The sequence below is a fragment of the Galeopterus variegatus genome, unplaced genomic scaffold (genome assembly GCF_000696425.1).
Source record: "Galeopterus variegatus unplaced genomic scaffold, G_variegatus-3.0.2 Scaffold12655, whole genome shotgun sequence".
Classification (NCBI taxonomy): domain Eukaryota; kingdom Metazoa; phylum Chordata; class Mammalia; order Dermoptera; family Cynocephalidae; genus Galeopterus; species Galeopterus variegatus.
In genome coordinates, this window is record NW_007738766.1 from 18,750 (window position 1) to 26,244 (window position 7,495).

The window sequence follows — 7,495 nt, forward strand, 5'->3', positions numbered from 1 at the left end:
CCATATATAGAAAATATTCCAAAGGGATATTACCATTCTATTGTTTACTCAATATATATTTCTTGATTTCTGTTATGACATTGTAATTGGTGTGGGTTATAAGGATGAGCAAGGCAGAAAAGAGTTCTCTTGAGGAACTGACAGTCTGATGGGGGAAACAGACAAGAAGCAAAGAAACAGTAAATCAAGCATTTCAGAGCAGATCAGTCCCCTGAAAGCAATAAAGAAGGCAAATGTAATGGAATGCCCATTTCTACACCTCCTCACTACAACCTTCTGAGAGAGAGAATATTATTATCCCTACTTTCAGGTGAGAATCCAAGTATCAGTTGGACACGTTGCTCGATTTCACACAGCCAATAAGCATCAAAGCTCACATCTAAACCCAGGTCTGTCTGAGTCTACAACTCCTGCTTCCTTATTTTGGCTGAAAGGAAGCCTCTTCCTTCTCTTTGCTCAAAACCTCCAAACATAATGGGAACCATCACAATTTTTAAATGTTTAGGTTTTTATGTAACTCAGAGAAAATTTCTCCTGCTTTTGATATTTATAAAAGATTTCAAAATCACGAGTAAAGATGTGCTGGAACTATTGTCATTCACCACAATCAGTGTAAACAGCACAGATTCAGTGCTTAAAGTCTTTAGACTTCATAAGAAATAGTTATTTAACATTTTCCCAACAGGAAATACTTAGTCATAAGACTGCATGGCTGTCACCACAGCACAATGAGACAACTGATGAAAGAATTAACTTCACTAGTCCGGGACCTAAAGAATGAGATCAGACCCAAACGTTCAAAGCAAGAACAAGCAATGGTAGAGATGCTAAGGAGTCAATTATATTGTGAATCTTACAGATTAACTTTGCTTTCTTCCATAAGCTATACTTTCTTGGCTTGACCTGTGGAATCAGACTTGGAATTACATTTTCAATGCATAATATGTATGCGAGCAAGAATATTGTGTGGTGCTTAAAACATATGTAAAAGCAAGCATAAAGAACAGCAATGGTCCTATTCACAAATCTTCTATATTTTATTCCCACTAGTCCAGCAGTTAGACTACCTTTTTCAGCACCAGAAATGAGTCCTGGTCAAGCACATGTGGGTTAAAGTGACTTTTACCTATACAGGTCTGGTATTTCCAAGCACTACAGCAAAATTTGAAAAGACATGTTGGCAATAGAAAATGCATGAATCAAAGGTACATGGGTCTTGGAATCTATTATTAGAGAAAAATCAACGGGTAGAGTCACATGATATTCAATGGCCAACGGTGAAGTCATATATGTAGAAATGATGGCTTTTTTAAATGTTAAAACAACTGGCACTTTTAGGTTAACCTGATGCAGAAGCTTACTTTACACTAACTTACATACTTTTCTAACAAAAGACAATGTAGCAACAAAATGAAGATCTAACATATATGTTAAACATATTCTTGTTGTGATACTGGATGGAAAAGGCTACTTTACACAGCCTTTGGTAAATTGGAAGGAAGCAATGGAAGATGAGCACAATATAAAATGACCGAACAATGAACGAACTCAGGGTTAATGTTGAAGTTCACAGAAAACGACAGAAGCACATGTAGATCTCGAGTAGATAGTGCAGGAATTCTGGTTAGCGATGTGTATTTAATAAAATTCATCTAAGAGTCGTGGGGTATATGGTAAGAAGGCATTTCTGGAAATGTGGGTGTAAAAGAGTAACACAAGTTTCCCTACTAAGATTTGACCTTACCGCAGTGAAACAAGGCACCACAATGGAGTCCTCCCATATATCCATAAGAAATGAGGGTTTGGAATGTGTATAAGATAACGCCATTAATAGAAACATTGTGGAGATGGCTAGAGAACATTCAGTTTAAATGTCTAAGAAAAATACTCAAACAAGATTCCCAGATGAGAATGAAGCTGAACAGAGGGCATCACAGCAACTCAGTGTTTGATATTTACCAAACTGGTGTCAATTCCTGGTTGGATCTGGTCTGTGGAAACACCATTGAAGCAACAGTGCATACACGGTAAACAGCACTCCTTTAAAATCTAGGTGACTGATAGACACGAGCTGCCCCAAACGCCAGGAAGCTTCACGCACGGATACAAGAAAGGAAAACGTACAGTCACACATCATCTGGCGATGCTCGGGGATTGAAAGCGCATGGGAAATCACCACTAGAGGAGACTCGACTGCACCATGAAATCACCCTTGTGAAAATCAATTAGAAGGATACTCAGAGAAGGATGCTCTTCGGGATTTCAGGCTATATCAGGAAAAGAGCATCACCACGGAGAGGACATTTCGGACGGTTTCAATTTCCTCTTTGGGTAGTTCCTGAGAAAACAAGATTAGAGGAAACACTTGGCATGTGCTAAGAGGGCATTCGTGAAGGGCTGTGTGGATGATGGTCAAAATAGGAGTGACATTTGGAATGAAATTTCACCGAGTGAAACAAGATTCGATAAAGTAGAACTCACACGTGTTGAAGAAGTTCTTGTTTGGAACAGGTATCGAGGATCCAAATCAAAAGCAGAATTGGATATAGGATGGGAGATCCCTCTTTCAAAATCTCTTGGGAAGATCGTCCCAGGAGGTTTCCATTTCACATATGAGGTTTTCGGAGGGAAGCAAATCATCACAGTATAGACCTCCCATATTGGCGACGAAGTTCCGGTTTGGAACGGGTCGTGGAATTAACCACTACAATCCCCTTTCGTGGAATTAACCACTACAATCGGGTCGTGGAATTAACCACTACAATCCCCTTGACTGTCCAGTAAGGGAATATTCCTGCAAATCTCTGAGAATCCTAAAAGAAGAAAGTTCCCCTTACAAGACGCAGTGTACGTGAGTGAAAAAGAGCACTGCAAGGTACACCTCAAAAAGAACTCTCAGATATTCCTCTTTAGATAGGGAATGGAAAAGCACCATTTCAATGGCATTACATAATCGGGAAAGCTGCATTGCTGGACAAGTCTCCGAACGATACGCACGTTAGCCTTCGCATTAAATATTTAGTCTAACTCAACAAAGTGAAGCAGCACCATGGAGATCTCACTTCTATATGGCAGACATTCTTTTTGAGAACGTGTAAGGGAACAGAGAGCGCTTCAAGCCCATTCGAAACCATTCACACGCAATTCTGGGAGCTAGGTAACCAGCAAATGGTCAATCGAGTGATGATGGAAGAAAGTGTAGACTCTATTCAACACACAGAAGTGTAGGAGCTAGGCCGTGCAAAGGACATACTCAGACACTCCAGTGCTACAGGCAAAGTCCAAAGAGAAACTGAGCCGCTGCGAGCACAGTAAACATCTTCCAGTCTGAGGAGTCAGCTCTGCCGGCCAGCTCTGCTTCCCGAACTGCAGAACACACCAAAGCGATTGACTGAACAGGAACGTTGGTGGACATGCGCTGAAACACCACCCACACACAACTGGAAAACACCAGAAATGTGCTGCCCGACCCACATCCAAACCTGAGTCGAGGGAGCCTGACTCCTTTATCCTAATTTCCCCACTGATGACAAGCTCAATAACAGATGGTCACACACGTAACTAAGCCGTGTCTTGATTAACGGACACAGAGAATAGCAGCAGCACGTGGAGATCTCTCAGCCATATTGGAGAAATTCTCCTTTGGAAGGTGGATTGGACAATCCCACTTGAAACAGCATTGGGGAAATGGTGAGAGGGCATTGGCGTTAATGTTGGTGTAACATAGGCACACGACGTTCCCCACTTAGATTTGAACTTAGAGCACTGAAACAAGGCAACACCACGTAGACGTCACAAGTACCCTCAGGAAATGATGGTTCGGAACGTTTCAATGTCCCGCCTTTGTTAGAACATTTATGGACATGGCTGGGGAACGTTCACCGGCCATGTCTGTGAAAGATACTAACGCAAGTTTCCCAGAACGGAATTGAGCTTAATGGAGGGAATGAAAGCACCCCAGTGTTTAAATCCTACCGATCTGGTGTCCATTCTGGGTTCGGTCTGACGACCGGAAATGCCATTTCAGCAACACTGCTTGCATAGCAAGACAAAATTTCTTTAAAATCTGGGTGACTGATAGCCACGAGCTTCCCCCCACACCAGGAAGCTTCACGCAGGGATGCAAGAAAGGAGAACGTACAGTCACACATCATCGGATGGTGCTCGGGGTTTGAAAGCGCACGGGAAAGGAGCATTAGATGACACTGGACTGCACCAAGAGGGTACCCTTGTGGAAATGAGTATGAAGCATACTCAGAAGACGATCCAGTTCGGTTTTTCAGGCTTTGCCAGGAAAAAGAGCAGCACAATGACGAATACACGTTGAACGTTTTCAAATGCTTCTTTGGGAAGTTCGTGGGAAAACACCATTAGAGGAAACAGTCTGCATGTGCTAAGAGGGCATTCGAGAAGAGCTCTGTGGATGATTGTCAGAAGAGGTGTTACATTTGGAATGAAACTTCACGGAGCGAAACAAGACTGACAAAGTGGAACTCATACGTGTTGAAGAAGATCTTGTTTGGAAGAGGTATGGAGGAAGCAAATCAAAAGTAGAATTGGATATACGATGGGAGACCCTTCTTTCAAAATCTCGTGGGAAGATTGTCCTGGGAGGTATCCATTTCACAGTTGAGGTTTTCGGAGGGAAGCAAATCATCAAAATGTAGACCTCCCATAGTGGCGATGAAGTTCCGGTTTGGAACGGGTCGTGGAATTAACCACTACAACCCCCTTAACTGTCCATTAAGGGAATATTCCTGCAAATCTCTGAGAATTCTAAAAGAGGAAAGTTCCCCTTACAAGACGCAGTGTACGTGAGTGAAAAAAGCACTGCAAGGTAAACCTCACAAAGAACTCTCAGATATTCCTCTTGAGATAGATAATGGAAAAGCACCATTACAATGGCATTGCATAATCGTTCAAGGTGCATTGCTGGACAAGTTTGGGAAAGATACACACATTTAGATTCGCATTAAATATTTCGTCCAACTCAACGAAGCGAAGAAGCACGATGGAGATCTCACTTCTATATTGCAGACATTCTTCTTGAGGACGTGTAAGGCAAACGCCAGTATAAGCAGCGTTTTGACAATTGGAAGAGAGGAGTGCGTGATGTGGAGGTAGGGCTAGTGTCCTCAGAGAGCCGTTCAAGCCCATTCGAAACCCTTCACATGCAGTTCTGGGGGGTAGGTCACTGGCAAGTGGCCAATCGAACGACCATGGAAGAAAGTGTAGACTCTATTCAACACAGAGACGTGTAGGAGCTAGGCCGTGCAAAGGAGATACTCAGACACTCCAGTGCTACAGGCAAAGTCCAAAGAGAAACAGAGCCTCTGCGAGCACAGTAAACATCTTCCAGTCTGAGGAGTCATCTCTGCCGGCCAGCTCTGCTTCCCGAACTGCAGAACACACCAAAGCGATTGACTGAACTGGAACGTTGGCGCACATGCGCAAAAACTCCACACAAACACAACTGGAAAACACCAGATATGTGCTGCCCCACTCCAATGTAAACCTGAGACGAGGTAGCCTGACTACGTTATCCTATCTTCCCCACAGATGACAAGCTCAATAACAGATGGTTACACACGTAACAACTCAGTGACTTGATTCACGGACACAGAGAATGGCAGCAGCGCGTGGAGATCTCTCAGCCATAATGGAGAAATTCTTCTTTAGAAGGTGGATTGGATAATCCCACTCGAAACGGCATTGGGTATATGGTGAGACGGCATTGGCGGAAATAGTGGGTTAACATAGTCACGCGAGGTTCCCCATTTAGATTTGAACTTAGTGCCCTGAAACAAAGAAAAACCACGTAGACGTCACAGGTATCTTCAGGAAATGATGGTTCGGAAACTTTCGATGTCCCGCCTCTGTGAGAACATTTACCTACACGCTTGGGGAAAGTTCACTGGCCACGTATGTGAAAGATACTCACGCAAGTTTCCCAGAACGGAATTGAGCTTAATGGAGGGAATGAAAGCACCCCAGTGTTTAAATCCTACCGATCTGGTGTCCATTCTGGGTTGGATCTGACGTCGGGAAACGCCATTTCAGCAACACTGCTTGCATAGCAAGACAGGATTTCTTTAATATCTGGGTGACTGATAGTCATGAGTGTCCCCATACACCAGGAAGCTTCACGCAGGGATGCAAGAAAGGAGAAGGTACACTCACACATCATCGGATGGTGCTCGGTGTTTGAAAGCGCAGGGGAAAGAAGCATTAGACGAGACTTGACTTCACCACGATGGCACCCTTGTGGAAATGACTAAGCAGCATACTCAGAGGAGGATCCTGTTCGGTTTTTCAGGCTTTGTCAGGAAAAAGAGCAGCACCATGACGAATACACGTCGAAAGTTTCCAATTCCTCTTTGGGTAGTTTGTAAGTAAACAGCAATAGAGGCAGCAGTCTGCATGTGCTAAGAGGGCATTCGACAACGGCTGTGTGGATGATTGTCAGAAGAGGCGTGACATTTGGAATGAAAATTCACTGAGTGAAACAAGACTCGACTAAGTAGAACTCACACGTGTTGAAGAAGTTCTTGTTTGGAACAGGTATCGAGGAACCAAATGAAAAGCAGAATTGGATATAGGATGGGAGATCCCTCTTTCAAAATCTCTTGGGAAGATCGTCCCGGGAGGTTTCCATTTCACATATGAAGTTTTCAGAGGGAAGCAAATCATCACAGTATAGACCTCCCATATTGGCGACGAAGTTCCGGTTTGGAACGGGTCGTGGAATTAACCACTACAATCCCCTTAACTGTCCATTAAGGGAATATTCCTGCAAATCTCTGAGAATCCTAAAAGACGAAAGTTCCCCTTACAAGACGCAGTGTATGTGAGTGAATAAAGCACTGCAAGGTACACCTCACAAAGAACTCTGATATTGCTCTTATGATAGGGAATGGAAAAGAACCATTACAATGGCATTACATAATCGGTAAAGCTGCATTGCTGGACAAGTCTGGGAAAGATACGCACCTTAGCCGTCTCATTAAAGACTTAGTCTAACTCAACGAAGCAAAGCAGCATGATGGAGATCTCACTTTTATATTGCAGACATTCCTGTCCAGAACGTGTACGTCAAACGCCATTTTAAGCAGCGTTTGTTCAGTTGGAAGAGAGGAGTAGAAGATGTGGAGGTAGGGCTAGTGTCTGGAGCTCATAGAGCCCTTCAAGCCCATTCAAAGCCCTTCACACGCAGTTCTGGGGGCTAGGTCACTGGCAAATGGTCAATCAAGCGACGATGGAAGAAAGTGAAGACTCTATTCAACACACAGAAGTGTAGGAGCTGGGCAGTGCAAAGGAGATACTCAGACACTCCAGTGCTACAGGCAAAGTCCAAAGAGAAACTGAGCCGCTGTGAGCAGAGTAAACAACTTCCAATTTGAGGAGTCAGCTCTGTCAGCCAGCTCTGCTTCCCGAAATGCAGAACACACCAAAGCAATTGACTGAACCAGAACGTTGGTGCACATGCGCTCAAACT